General features: G+C 37.0%; 1 long non-coding RNA gene across 2 annotated transcripts in view; it reads left to right on the top strand.

The window, feature by feature from the left end:
* Window positions 1–16037, top strand: part of LOC103383822 (uncharacterized) — a 125098-nt gene that overhangs the window by 11762 nt on the left and 97299 nt on the right. For both annotated transcript variants that reach the window (XR_522035.3, XR_003050521.1), the window contains exon 4: window positions 7392–7459. This is a non-coding gene — a long non-coding RNA (uncharacterized LOC103383822). The remainder of the gene's footprint in view (window positions 1–7391; window positions 7460–16037) is intronic.

Raw genomic sequence — 16037 nt, 5'->3', positions numbered from 1 at the left:
TGTTGTTTTCTTCTAATTTCTTAGTTATTTAATTAAGTTTGAAATACTTGCAACATATGTACATCAAACTATCCATTTATCTAAAATGTTTCTTTACATATATTTAAAAATATTCGTCAAATATAATTCTCATTAAGAACTAAATCCAGTATTGCTCTACGAAGCAAGTAACTAAATATGGCATTGAATTATATATCTGTCATCCATTAAAAATATAAACAGGTCCACCTTAATAAAGGCAACAAAATATATAGATCTCTAACCTTATTAAATTAAATTATGGTTCTTTAGCTTCCAGATCATCCCATGCATAATAATCACAAAGCTTTTCCATTTTGCAAAACTCAGCAACAGCAGCTCTTAAAGCTCTTTAAAATTAGATAGAGAGAGAGGGATAGAGAGAGAGAGAGAGAGGGAGAGAGAGAGAAAGGATAGAAAAAGGACCTTAAGGCCATTAGGAATTCGGAGATTGGGACGGTCCACTATCCTTATGTGAAACCATCAATCTTGTCTCACTTTAATCACCCATCAATTTAGCCATGGCACTTGTTTGGAAATGAAAGGATCGATGTCAGAATCCTGTCCACCTGGTTCTAAATCAAGCAGACACTGCAGAGTGATCCATTCATTAATTTATTGGCCTTTATCAACCTTTGACGTGTGATTAATAATCTCATTGATAACAATGAAACATCTCCTTGGACTGCTAAGGACAAAGGCTGCTTTTTTTTTTTGTTCTCAAAACTTTTGTGTCCAAGAAAACCAAAAGCAAAAATGAAATTTTTTGGCAAAAGACTGTAATAGGTGTTTGGACGCATTAATCAATCCATCACTGAGGAACTTTTTTGGCTGATGAAACTCCTAAAAACACAAGGATTGTGGTTTGGTGGTTTAGGTTTTGTTCTACTTTACTGGGATAAAACCTAACTATATTACATTGTCCACTGTGTGTCTATCTGTTTTGGCACAAAGAGGACATTTCTGTTGATTTTTACAGGCATTTTGGCTGAATGATACGTCAATACTTAGAGTTTATTTTCCTTATTTTTCAAAACATTTTTTGATATGAGCTGAAAAATCAAAATATTATCTGGTATTATCTAATATTTTGCTTTGAAATAGAGTTGTTAGTTGGAGAATGTGGAGTACAGCATCGCTCTGTAAACATGCAGGGAGACTACAATAACACAAATACTTTAGGCCTAAGATTTTAAGTATATTACAAGAAATTGACAAATATGTAAACAGATATTTATATTAAATAAAGAATAAGAAAAATACACTACAAAAGTGCTTCAAAAGTACAGCTTTCCAGGTGTTTTTTTGGAGTTCTCCGTCTGCATTTGATAGTTTGGAACAGAGCGGCATTATGAATAAATCACTGCTTTGTTTCCTGCCCGTCATTGATCTTATGAAGACTTTTATTTGTAATATGAGATTTATTCCCAAATTAAACAGTAAACATTTGGTTCTCTGACAGAAAAAGAGGCAATTTACATCAGCAGTAATGAACATTATGGCCTAGACCCAAAGACAATTTAAGATCAGGCCTGTGGACAGTGTAATGTTTGGTTTGTTCCTCGATAATACCGTTAATATTGTTAATATGGGTTTTTTAATTAGAAATGAAGTCAAGATGGAAATTTAGAAAAAAAATAAAAAAATAAACAAAGTTGATAAAAAGGAAAACATGAAGTGAAATAATCTTATATTATCCTCATAAAATATTATATTTAATTGAATTAGTATTAGTTATTAGGAGTACACAGGTCCTCAGTTTATGTTGCACTTCTGTTCCTATATGATGTGAAGATTTAAATCCTCACTGGTTCTGCTCTGATAGGATTACATACCCATCATAGTGTATAATGTTGCCTTTCTACAAATCCCCCTCCAGTCTCCTGTTTGAAGTATTCCTGTTACAAATTGAAGAAAATAAAAATAAAAAATCTCTGGACGCCCTACCTCTCACCCATCTTTTTCTACGATGAACCCACATCCTAATCACTTCCACTCCTTTATTGAAGGAAACCTGTTTCCTGGTACCCTCACAGCTGTGAAGGGTCCCTAAACCCTCAGGTCCACTTTGTTCCCGGGAACTTTCTGTCACCAACATATACCACATGTACTGTGTAGACAAAAGAAACACAGATACACAGTTTAGTTAGAAATACAGCTGGATTTACAGAGAAAGTCCTTATTGATTTAACAGTGTGGCACAAAATCCCCTTTTAGAAAATGATTTTCATTGTTTGTTGAATAGTCGTCTGTTAAATTCAATTATAATTCGTTACATGTTTTACACAAGCTTAAATATATTTGAGTTTATTTGTATTAGATTTACTTTTTTGCTTCATTACCTTATTCCATAATGAGTCATACAGTAGATAAAAGTATAATACTGAGAAAATGTATAATAAAATAAACGGATCTAAGAATAACACACCTCAAAATCAGTAAAAACTATTTTCTCTTTTTGTCAGCAAAGAATATGTTTTACCAAATAGAATTACAAACATCTGAATTAAGCAGATTTAAGTAGATTTATTTTAATCTGTTTTATGTAAGCATTTAATATTCTTCAATTATGAGCAAAACAATCAATTACTGCATCGTAAAGTTGCTCCTTCTATGCAATAAACTAAGCTCTTACACAAAGAAAGTCGAGAGAAAGTCTAGGTCCATAACACGACAACCCTCCTTATTATGAACATGCAAAATGAGCCCTAAGTCTGAGTGTGAAGAGGCGTGGGGTAAAATGAAATTCACCAATTATTGAAGTGTTGACCCAGAAGCCAGTCATTTAAAGAACAGCACACACACATACCAAAAACACTAACACACACCCAGGAGACAGTGCTCTTAATTGTATGTTCTATTATTACTTGTACCTAAAACAGTAAAAATACAAATCAAGTCTGGTTCAGTTTTAGTTTCTGAAAGTCCACTCGCGGCTGCTCTCATATTGCAGACGCCACCCAGACTAATCTGATGTTGACCCCCAGGTGTAGCCATGTTCTTGTTTGTCCCCTCACTCGAGTGAAAAGCAGGCTTTTCAACTCACTTCCTCTTTGTGTGACTAATAACTTTGATACAGCCAATATCTTAATGCTTTGATGAACCTTAGGGCACAGAGCAATTACTGTCTGCTGAGGTGGCTTGTTTTACAACCGAGGTGAGAACAGCAATTTTGGTCGCCCAACTACCGGTGATAAATCAGCCGAGGTGAAATGTTTGAACTTCCCCTCCGAAACAGCACAGTGACAGTTAAAGGAAGGCCACGATAATGGCAGCTGTATGTAATTGAATTTCTCTTTCAGTCTAGACACTCGACACTGAGTCACAGACCACCAGAAGGGCTCTTGTTAACTCATCTTTGTTTGATTGAAAGTCAGAACAGGCCCACAAGTTTGAAGAGCCTCTCGAACACCTTTGGCTTTTTAATGTTACTATATGTTGTTGTGTCTCGGATTCAGATTCAGACAATTGTATCTAATTCTCCTGGGCGATTATTATTATGGTACATTTAGGTAAACATAAGATATTTTAAATGGGTAAGTAGAAGTAAAGCAACAAAGATTAAGTTTCAAGGTAAGACAATAAAGGATAAATGTCACAGTGATGAATAATTAAAAGATTATTAAATATTATAGTATAAACCGTAAGGTGTTGCAAAATGCACACAAAAGACTGTGATACTAAAAGTTGACCATAAGAGGAATAGAAAATTAAATATTTCACTTCTGAAAACTGGAATATAAAACATTGCACATGGGAAGACTGGAATGTAAACTACTCCACTTAAGAAAAAGGAAATCCTGCACATCAAAATACAATGTCTACTGTAATATATAGATATAAAGCATGGCATATGTAAATATTACACAAAGGTTTAAAAAAACCACTGCATTTATAGAGAATACTCAGACATGTTTTGCCTTTTGTATTGCTCTCCATTCTCTTCCTAAAGGAACATTTCTGTAGTTTAGTAACCACTATTGACTTACACAGCTTTTGAAATATGTACCTATGTTTTAAAACTAGACAATGGGGGGTGGGGGGAGGTGCCAAAAACTAATATAGAAAATGATTTATTTTTCTTCCCCCGACCATGGTGTTCTGTCTTTTCTTCTCTCAGTTTTCTTGATTCATGTCATGTCTGACCTCTTGGCATCATTTTGAGCTTTGCTCACATTTCAAGTCTTCATTTCGTCTCACTCAGCTCACAGCCAACTAATAATTTCCCCCCGGTAATTAATTTCTAAACCGACCCGTTTCCTTCCAGTTCCTCATTCTCTCTACGCCTCTCATCACTGCAGGTCTAGGGCCCGGAAAATGAAAAATGTTTCCAATAATTGTTTTTTCACTGTCCTTAAGTATATCCCTCCCACCGCCACCCCGTCTACACCCCCCCCCCCCAAACTATAAACTGCACCAGGTAATGTAGTAGGAGTTTCACCTTGACAAATTAAGACACCCTTGGGTGGGGCTGGTATTCAGGGGGTGTCATTACCAAACCCAGTGTTAGTTTACATAAAAGAAAAATACGGCATGCATAATTTGAATAATTTGAGAGGAGGAAATGTTTTTCCTGGCTTGCAGAATACAGATTTAATTTAAATTTTGCCAAGTCATCTGTCTCTGCCGTGGTGATAAAACATGACACATTTTCCCAGCCGAGCTGTTAAATACGGCCATGTTGGAACTCCGAAATTAGACTGTGAGGAAATTAATTTCAGGTTGAACTGTTGCTCCACACGAAATCATTGTAGTCAACTTTTTATATACATTATTTATGTAGGGATAGGTAGAAGGGATGACCAATATGGTTGAAGTGAAGTCGACTGGGAAATAACGTGAAAGTTTATACAAATTTAATACAATTCATCAGAGCTGCAAAAAAAGTTGTTTATTGCAAAATACAGCAGTAGAAATAACACAAGATAGAGAATTTGTTTTGCAAAACAACATAAAACCTGGACGTCATGTAGCTCTACTCATGTTGGTCCAACATGTGCCCACGTGAATGTAAGAATCACTTTTGCTGTAGTCTAGTCTAGTTTATTCATGGTCATTTATTAAAATCCACGTGTCCTTGAACTGCAATTCGTACAGCCTCACATTTTGCATCTCTGGTCTGGTAAACAACATATACCATTAATGTGGAGAGAACAAAACACAGAAATCCAATATGAAACCGCTACTCTTCCTATCACGGTAGCTCAAGTCATTGACTTAAAAATGATCAATATGAGAAGTCCCTTCTATAGTCTGGTCATGTACAGTATATTAGCCTCAGGCATCCATTCATTCATTCTCTTTCACTTCCTCTTCTTTTCCCAATCCCAGTGGTTGGATGTGAGTGAGCATGTACACCCTGCACCATTCCAGTTCAGGAAAAACTTTGTGAATGTGTGAGCAATTCACTCTGGCATCCATACAAATAGTATCCAAGTTTAGTCCTCCATAGAGAAGGACCAGGAGTTCTGTCTGTGAGCCCTGTGCTGTTAGCTCAACATGCTAACCAGTGTTGGCATGTGTGGCTCAAAACACATTTGTTAAAGAGACACGTATCCAGCCACAGGGTCCCATTACTTTTTATTTGAATGAAGTTTCAGTCATTTGGGAACTCACATTGGAACAGTGTGTTTAGCAGTTTTTAATCATGACAGACAGATTTGAGAGAGGATTATTTGATAACTGTAAAAAAAAAAAAAAAGGTGAACAAACAAATTAGGAGATCTCATCAGGTTAATGAAGGAAGAAGACACCGTGTCCTCAGCTTTTGTCAGATGCATCGCTGCCTTGATTCTGTTGTCCAATTAACGATTGTTTGATGCATGATCCTATATTTGCCTGAAGCTGGTGCATTGTCACACAGGATCTGTCTGGCCTGTCAAACTTTATTTATCATCTACTGCCTGTTGTAGACAAGAGGTCGCTACACTGAATAATAATTACATTAATACTGAATAATTTTTGGTCTTTATTTTCTACGAGTATTAATGCCTGACTTCAGGTAATTTATTCGTATTAGAAATTGAGCAGATAATTGAAAGACCATACAGGGTTAAAGTAGGAATGAGCAAGAAAAGTGTTGGGACTGTTTCTACGTCACTGTTTTCCATAAAAAATTTCCAATAGTAACATTGTGTTTTTCACGCGGAGAGATAAAGATTTCATTACAAGGCAGACGGCTGCAGTAACTGATGTTCATTACCAGAGGAAGTCCAACTGTCATGTAGCTGGAGGGTCCGATGTTTCCTCAAAGGACATAGCTACAACACCAGTGAACCAGTAGTTGACCTTTTACAACTGTATTGTACAACTGTCACTCTAAATACTGTTCCGTGAAGTGCTGTTCTTCACAGACCTGCCTCTGACGCCGTGCAATAAAACGTGATTCCTTATCTCGTTGCACAGGTTGGCATGTCTATTACTCCACAGTCATCTGGTTTTTATCTAATGATCAAAGACGTTTTCTAAAAACTTTAACAGTTTTTAATAAAACCGTTTATTAACCAGTACAAACCCAGTGACTGAATAAGAATGCACAAAAGAAAAATGTACTTTTGTGCAATTAATAACAGTTGATGTTTGCAGTAATAATATGATTAATCACAATTATAATTTTTCATGATTAATTAAGTTCAATTGTCATTCCTAATTTTTTTTTGTATGATCAGAAAGGCAAACAGCAGGTAGACGTGTGACATTTGTGTCGCATTGGAAGGCATAATAGGCTCCTGCAGAGTGTACAAATACTAACATGTATTGACTATGTTTGTGTAGTTCTTTGCATGTGTTTAAATGTTTAATTAAAATATTCACAAAAGAATTAATGTGATTAACACATTTGATTTCAACAGACCTAATATATATGTCCATATGATACAATTTAAATGTCTTTTCCTCATGGCCAGGAAATATATGCCCAGACTGAAGGGCAGGGCACAGCTGCTGGTATCCATCGGGACCCTGTAAAGTTCTGCACCCCAGATGTTTTCTTAACAATTAAAATGTGATTGTCAGAACTAATGAAAATAAAATTGTTGCAGTAAAAAAAATGGGTTGAGCGACTGCTTGAAATTTCTCCTTCTCTCAGTCATGTTTTGTTGTTACTGATTAACTAAAAACCAATTTCCGAGGCTCCAGTAACGATTATGATGATGCAAATGGCTGCGGGCTAAGCAGGAAGAATTGTTTGAGTGTTCTAGAATGAAAGGAATTATCTTATCCATTCTACCCTTTCTGATGGATGACCGAACTGGTACATTGTAAACGATTAGTATTATTGAAATTTTAATTTACAAACAGAACACAGTATGACTGTGGGCTTATTTCTTGGTATTACATTTTTAATTGTCATTTCTAACATCCACTTGTTACAGTACATCCGCTGCACGGGGACCAAGGTTGTGGACAAGTGGCCTGTTGGTTTGACGGATGAACAACTGCAGTAAGTACTGTCAATTATTGTTTACTCCCCGTCCCCCAGTGTAGACTTAAGACCCAGCAGTAGTGGGACACTGTTGGTTCTTTGAAGGTAACCGCTAACACTGGATGATTGTTCCTAAATGTTCCTAAAGATCAAGGCCCTGTCAGAACATCTATCTGACTTAAAAAAAACCCAACAATTATCAAACCAAAAAAGAACAGAGAGTAAAGAGTCAAGTAAATGTCACCAGTGTGTCAAAATTGAATTAATTATTTAAAAAAACTGAGTTCTTCTTTTTCTTCAGTCCTTCGTATGAAATACAGATAATACTCACCCAACATTGATTAAGCAGCCGCACTGATTTGAGAAAGACTAATTTCTGTCATTTAAGCCCCATCTTGATACTGTGAAATCTTTAATCACAGCTGAAGAAAAACATTAGACAGCAGCAGCAGCTGCGTGTTTTATAGATTTAGTCTTTATTGGAGATTTTGTCCATTCCGTCAATGTCCTGTTTCACAGTGGCCTTACTCCCTTTATTTAAAAGTCTGTATTTTTGACTGAATCAACAGATATTTTAAAAGCCATTCAGAGAATATCCATAGAAATACAGAAGAATGTGGAGAAAATGTGATTTATTTACAAGCTGTGATCTAATCTATGTTATTTTTAGCCGTTCCCTTCACATATATTCGTTGTGATTGCTTGAAGCAGAATATAAATTCCGGCAATGTTTCTGTGAAATGTGTACAAAGTGATCAGAAAACGCATGTCACCATATGATCTCAGCACTCGGTGCTCACAAGGTCTGATTGAGGATTTCATTGCCATTCAAAACCATCGTTGTCAAATGTGAATCAAATGAGTTCAATTTGTCCAGTGTAAGAAGCTGATTCTCCATTCACCCACAGTGACAGATACATTGCTCAGACCAGCAGTGATTCCTAGTGTCCATCTGCCGTAGTGGACTCTGTGTAATGCAATGTGCTTCTTTTTATAGAGGATGATGTTTGTAATTTGTTGTGAGCAGCATCCGAGCATATGACCGTGGTGTGACTGCACATTGTGAGTGCTCATAAATACTCATAACGCACACTTTGTTTGCAGCTCGCTTAATTGATTATTTTCAGTTTCGAAGTTGTTGTCTTGTATAAAAAAACTCTAAAAAACTCTTAAAAGTTTAGGTTATATTTGTGTGGGGAAGGGTAGAACACAGATTTATTACATACACCTGATGTGATACAGTTGGTGTGATGATGTAGTGGTTGTATTTAAAATGTTAGAAATGTCATCCTCGTGTGGTCCATGATCTATTTAGTCTAAATCATGGTTCACATATTTTATCTGGGCTGAAAAATGCATCTTGGTGTACTGTGAAGTATATTGCAGTATGACTAGACATGTATTTTATCACTCCCAAAATATTTTGTTGTTCAGTGGTACAGAGTGACGACAGAGCACAGCATATTATCACTGCATCTGCTAATGTTCAAAAGAAGAATTGCTGTACAAGTTTTTGTAACTGGGGGTGGTACTGTTTTCATCACTGTTGATTACGCTGAAGTGCTGATATCATACATATTGGATATTCTCTGTACATCATCTTCATCTTCACGCGCTTTGTTTCCTATCACATTTTAATCGTATCCACTTGTTTCCCGGTGTCCTTGTCATGCCTCAGTCGTGCTTCAGTGCTCTTGGTCACCGTCTGGCTTGTTGAATATAATGGCAATAATAAAAATGTTAGTTGTTAGTGTAGATGTTGTATTTGTGCTCCTGCTTGGTCTCGTTGAACTGAAATAAAACAATTATTTGTGGGATGTGTTTGAACAGCAAACATAGGCCCCTGTTTTGAATTTACACCAAGCTGCAGTTTTCTCAGGATCCATTTATGTTGTCAGTCACACTTTCACATGCCTGCAGATGAATTACTTTGTGGCTGCCGTGCTTCCGTCTTGCTTCAATGTCAGCCTTGACATTAAACAAATCAGTTCCTGTGCATGCTGCTCAAAAGTTGCCGGGCAACAAGACATTGAAAGACTGCAATGGAAGCAGAGAGGGCCACGGACAGGTAGGCATAATCAGCATTGTGCAAACTCATTTGGCAATAGTCTGAATGTCACAGACATTTTCAATGTGTCCAGAATCATTATGCAAATAGGATTCAGGTGGAGCAAGGATCAGGTCTAAGGCTTTTTAAATATAAGTTTTTAATTAGGGTTTTTCTCCCAATCAGATCACTGACACTCATGCCACAAACATGTTTGGAATTTAGTTTTGTCCAATCAGAAGCAAAGCACCTAATGAGGTTGCTCCACATTGTTAGCAAGTCACAATTGATGCAATGTGTTTGAAGAAATTCCATTTTGACACACACACACACACACACATACACACCCATCAGACCCTCTACCAGATGTCAATATTGTTTAAGTTTTTCCTTGGAGATTGTCATATCCTTTCATGGGCCCCAGAATTCCCGGCAGCGCCCCTGCACGATTGTCAAGTAGTTTGAAGTTGTTCCACCTTTTACATTACAATAACCTCCTGGTTTCACCCTGGTTCAGATATCTTTTGCTCATTATTTACTGTCCTTGATTCACTGTACATGAGTACTGGCCTGGTCACAGTCTGTTCTGCTTAACTGATTTCTATTGCCTTTGACTGTTAGAGTCGGAAAAGAATGAATAATTTATTATGCTAGCTGAAGGTCATCCTGCAAGACTGTCTAACCTTAGTAAGATGAATATCTGTGAGTGAAATGACAATAATTTAGAAGGCCTTTAAATCCCAAGGTTGTAAATATCTGTACGTAGTCAGTGAACACTCCCGCGGTACGTGCTGTAGAGGAGAGCGACACAACAGCTTGGTGGTTGATGGCGTTAATTGTATTTTCACTCTGTATGACACAATGCCAAGCTGCATTGTTTCAAGTACGATGTTGAGACCACTGTCACTTTGGTGACAGAGCAATGTTCCGTTCAGTTTCACGTAATTTATGTTACACTTCTTAAGTCAATACCAATCACAAGAGTCGGGTGTTGTATCATGTTTCAGGGAATAGGTATATGGTTGAAATTCAAATTGTAAGAAAAGAAGAGTAATCACTGATACCTCAGAGTTCCCTCGGTTCATATTTAACACTTAGAAGTGTACGTGTTACGATTAATTAGTTAAAGGATGGGCCCTGAAATACGGTGCCAAAGAAATCATTGAGTTTGGGTCCAGCGCCAGTGAAGTGTAGGTTTATATAGAATTATAGAAAAGATCGTCCTCACATCAGGGTGCTGTCTTTGTGGAGCAGCTCTTTGTGGATTTTCCAGCAGGACAATGCCGGTGCCTTATTAGAGCAATGCACTTTCTTTGCTGCCTTTAGAATAGTTTCTGTGTCCTGTTGAAAATGTCTGGCTCATCACTGAAAGAGTCTCTGACAACACAAAGAGACACCTGCAGAGCTGACCAGCAGGGCTATTACACAGTATAGCTCGTCATTGGGCTGTAGAACAAAGCAGAGGCTTCAGATTGTCTGATTGGTGAATTGTGCCTACCGTGATTCAAGTTCAGACATGTGGACTAATCCACGGTCGGTATGACGACTGTGGCATCTAGAGAAAAAAATGACCCTTTGGACTCTTTCATGAAGGGAAAAAACCCCATCACTGAGCTACATGTTGGATGATAGATGGAAGCTGCTTCTCAAAAGACTATGATTAATTGGTGTCACGTGAGGAGGGAATAAGGCTTCGACATTGAAAACACTGGGTCAGTGAACATGCTTTTTATTGCGGAGTGACCTTCAGCATCGAGCTGACGTGACACCAGGAACTTGACGCTGCAGGCCATCTGGTCACTTTGTGTCAGTGTGTTTGAAGGTACTCTGCAGTACCTCCTCTGTGATCACAGCTGTAAACAGTTCTGCCATTATAGTCACAAAAAGTCTCCATGTAGCAGTGTGGGATAAAATGCTGGTCAAACTGAACTGTAGTAGAGGGTCATGTACTGAACAACTACATACTGTAGATGGTGACGTGTGCAGTATATGAGCCCCAAAACAAGAAGAAAAAAAAAAAGGACAGTTGAGGTGTGTTTTTACCTTGACATGTTTCGATGGTGAACTTCATCTTCTTCAGTGGACTCACTTGATGTCACAGTGATGTGTCCTTATAGGCTGTTTTTACTAAGGCACGAACATCAACGCTGGTTACAGAAGCCATAGAAATAACAAAGTGTGCAACACACCTGATAACCCAGATGAGGGGGCATTTTTACTATCCTACACATGGACTGCTGTCTTGGACAGGAGCTCACCGTCGAAACATTTCAAGAAAAAAAAAACACACCAAGATTGTCTGATGATAAGGAATGTGAAGTATAGGGTACACGTATTAACACTATCTGAACGCAGTGGAACCAACAGGAAAAATTGACAGTGGAGGCCAATCAAACTGTGTGGATGGTAAACATAAAAAGAGGAGAATAGGTCGTTAAAAATTAACTCCAATGAGAATTAAATTTTTAAATTTTAAAAGAATGTTCGACTTCCTGTTTAATGCAAAAACAAATTGAAATAATAAAATAAATATTGCAGTGTGCCATAACATGTTCACTGGGAGGTTTTAGGTACCTGGTTAGGAGACAAATGTCTTAGACAGTAAGATATGGTATTGAACTTTTCTTTAAAGTGCCAACTTGTAGGCACTTTTTAAGTAATTAATTAATTTATAGACTGGGTATTTCTGGGTTATCATGGGGTCATTATCATGACTTTATCATGATTGGTCGTCATGAAGACAACAGTAGATTTATTTGCTAATGTCAGAGACACAGTCACAATTTATTTCAAACACAAATCAAACAGAATCAAACACAATTTTATATAATACAATGAAAAAAACTCAGTGCAAGCCCAGTAACAGACCTGCCTCTCTCTTCCCTTTATATAATCTGCAACAATGGCAATAACTTTGTTCAACTTTCACAGACCTTTGCAGGAGTTTCTGAACTGGTGTCTCTCTCAACAGTCGTGCCTGGCAGTAAATTACAGCCACGTTTTGTGAGTAACTGTTTATAGTACATCATATAAACATACTTCAGAAAATCAGCAGCTTCCTTTTATGCAGTCCTCAAAGCTGCTAATCTTTGCCAACTCTGACATGCCCCGTGGAGGAGTGTAGCAAATGTTCAAAGGCAAACACTGACACTGTGAACTGCTTCTCAGGTGGTTGACACTCAAACGTTGCGCACACATGTTGAGTGGGTAAAAATTCACGCCCAGACCCTACTTCAGCTGTGCCGCTGTTCGAAAGATCAAGAGGCCCAATTTATTTAATGTGATTCACACTCATTCAGGATGTTTTAAACAAATCAATGTCGAAAAGGTTTTCTGTGTGTCCTAACCTCACTTGTTTGTAAAGATAGGTAGAAGTTTCTTTTAAATCAGAGTCAGTATATTTTGGTCGGTGCTGTGATGACATAATTTCTCACAATGTTACAAAACTCAGTTGGCATTTAGTTTAACTTTTTCTTCCAACTTTGTTGTTTGTGTGTAAACCACGTTAAAAACTGGTTACATGAGTTCAAGGCCGTTCTTCATGTTTTCAATGACCTCTGTGAAGCACAGTCACATCTGAAAAGTCAAAAAAAGAAATTCAAAAATAAGAAAATTCAGAAAGGACATGAACTTGTATCTATACGTGTTATTCCATTTTTTTTCTCATGAATCCAGTCACTCACAAACGAATAAGGATTACCACAGAAGATGGAATTGTCTAGTAGGATATATAGTCAATATAACAGTTTTATTGCTAAATGTTAAATTTAAAATCACTTTATTCACATGGAAGGCAGCTTTGTTTACAATCTTTTGTGCTTCACTTTCATTCGTTTGTGTTTTTTTTTTTTGGGGGGGGGAACCTTTTGCCCTTCATTGTGGATCCCAAGCACAAGTCAGACTCCTGTGACGTTTTCTGTCCTATATTATGGTGTTACCACTGTGTTAGCATGGGTGAGTGACAACGGTACTTATGTAGCACAAGTCAGACTCCTGTGACGTTTTCTGTCCTATATTATGGTGTTACCACTGTGTTAGCATGGGTGAGTGACAACGGTACTTATGTACAGTATGTGAATTTAGACTTACGGCAAAAATCAAGTTATGTTGCATCGTACGAATGGAACTCTGACGTAAGTCGAGGATCCCAAGTATAATTCTGCATTTGTCCCTGTGTACCGTATCATTTTCCTTACTCTGTCCAGCATCGTTCTTTTTTCTTTATTTTTTATGCAGAGGTGATTACCAGGATAATGTAGTCAAGTTCCTTGTATGTGTTTTCAAACCTAGCCATTAAGTTTTGAGATCGGGTGGCCAGTTGGTTGTTTTGTGAGTAGAAAAACATCAATAGCTCACAGTCTGGCAGCTGCAAATCCCAATGGCCAAGGCTTCCATACAGTGAGATTAGAACAAAGGCTTTTTTAGCATCAACTTCCCACGCAACACTAAATAGACTCCATGAATCACTGTGACTGCGAGGATTCCTGCAGTAGCCGAGTGAAGGCTCAGTGTTTATTTGGTCCAACTGTATGCAGCTGTTTGGGAGGTTCTTTGAAATGCTGGGAGGCTGTCAACAGATGTAAGAAGGTTGGAGATGGTTGAGTCTTCCTCAGCCATATCTTGAAGAGAATCTTCGCTGACTCTTCTTTTTCTTTAAGCCTTGTTTGGCTATAAATGACACAGAAGCATCTTCAACTTCAGAGCCACGGATCTGTATCCAGGCCTAGTTTTTTTCTGTGAAGCAGCAACAAATAGATGGTACAAACACAACGCATGACGCAAAGATCTTTGTCTGTTTTCTCTGAAAAGGTAGTTAAGATAACTGGAAAATAAAGAAATAAATGAACAAAGAAGTAAAAACATTTTCAAATCAATAAGTCCAGGTATTCAAATTGAATCTCCGTTTTTCATGATAAAAGTGCTGATTATAAAACATGAATTAACAACCAGGGCAGGAACGCATGCCGCAAGAAAAAGCAAAACATTTTCTTTTCACTGCACATACACAAATAAAAATGCACTTTATTGCCAGGTAAGCACCGCGACAGGGAGCAATTTGTGTCAAACTCTGGAGAGGACTGACAGGAAATATTCAGGTGTACTTTGAATAAATACTATTCACTGCTGCCACATACAGGACAGGTATATTTTACTGTCAGGAGAATAAAGGAAAATCCTCATTCTGATTCTAATTACATTGAGAATCATGTAGATTCAAGGGTTGGGGGAAAAACTCTTTGATTTCAATTAGAAAAAAAATCTATAGATGCCAGTTACTGGGTTCTATTTATTTTCAACAGAGCAACATAAACATTTTTTCAAAATTTCAACACATTTTTTCAACAGAACTCACAGTTGACACAGTTGATTCTCTTGTGCTTGAGCATAATTTTAGTAAGCAGTTTAAATTTGGCAGCTTATGTTATGACACTTCAGAGGACGTTGACCTGGCCTCACCAACCTGCTGCTCATAGGCATTACACTGTATAGTATTTCATACAAATAAAACTACCTTGAAACCACACCCCCACATTTCTGTTGACATCAAAAAGATCACTGGTTCTCTGTCATTTACTGTATTGTACTTTCTTATTACAACATTTAAGTATTCTTTTTTTTTTTTTGCTACGTTGAGTTACCTTTGAAAATCCTCGTAAATGTATAAATCTATTATTATTACACGTTTAATAAGTCTGACTACTTTTAAAGATCAGGCTGTGAATATCTTTAAAACTACTGGTGTGGTTTATGTTCTACTTTCTCTTTTTAATACTCAAATAAATGCCAGAGGATTTATATTTGAACTCCCCTTACATAACAGTGCTTTTTCTTTTCTTCTGAAAACTGCAGTATCAAACTGTCATATTTAATTAATCACTCTGGTTACGGAGAACTTTGGCCTTTTTTGTTTGGTTTTTAATTAGTATCCTCATCTGATATCAGGTAGGAAAGTTAAAGAAAAATATGACTGTTTAGCATGTATAATGTTAACAACTTTGTAGAGCAGGTATAATGGTTGGTTGGTTCATGAACCATTGGTTTATTTTTGGTTTTGCAAAACAATTTACTCTTCAAGTGGACAAAACCTTCAACTTTACCCGAGTGAAAAGATTAATTTTCAGTTTTTCTCTCTTTCCTCCTCTTATATTGTAATGTTTATCCTTTAACAAACAAAGTTGCAATTGTTGTAAAAAAAAAAAAACAGATTTTGGATGCCATTATTAAAGCCATTTTTTGTTTGTTAAACTTCAACTCTTCCTAATTAAGGCTTGTACCAGATTTTAGTCTAACACTGTATACGAGACCGTTGAATTTTGATCATTTTATCTGTTAAAGCATTAAACCTAATGGAGCTCCAGTGTGCCATAACCACTGGCCGCATTCCAAACAGTGCTCTCAGAGTTTGGTACACTTATTATCTGTGTCATTAAGAAAAGATTTGATTACCAAATGGTAATCTTTTTAATGTGTTTCATTTTAAATTCATCCAGGCTTGACGATAGATAAACGTGTTTTTCTTTTTTGTCGGCGTCTTTAGGAAGATGTTTC

Source organism: Cynoglossus semilaevis, chromosome 9 (genome assembly GCF_000523025.1).
Source record: "Cynoglossus semilaevis isolate Cse_v1.0 chromosome 9, Cse_v1.0, whole genome shotgun sequence".
Taxonomy (NCBI): Eukaryota; Metazoa; Chordata; class Actinopteri; order Pleuronectiformes; family Cynoglossidae; genus Cynoglossus; species Cynoglossus semilaevis.
The sequence above is the reverse complement of the archived record's forward strand: the minus strand, read 5'-3'. Positions and strand labels throughout refer to the sequence as shown.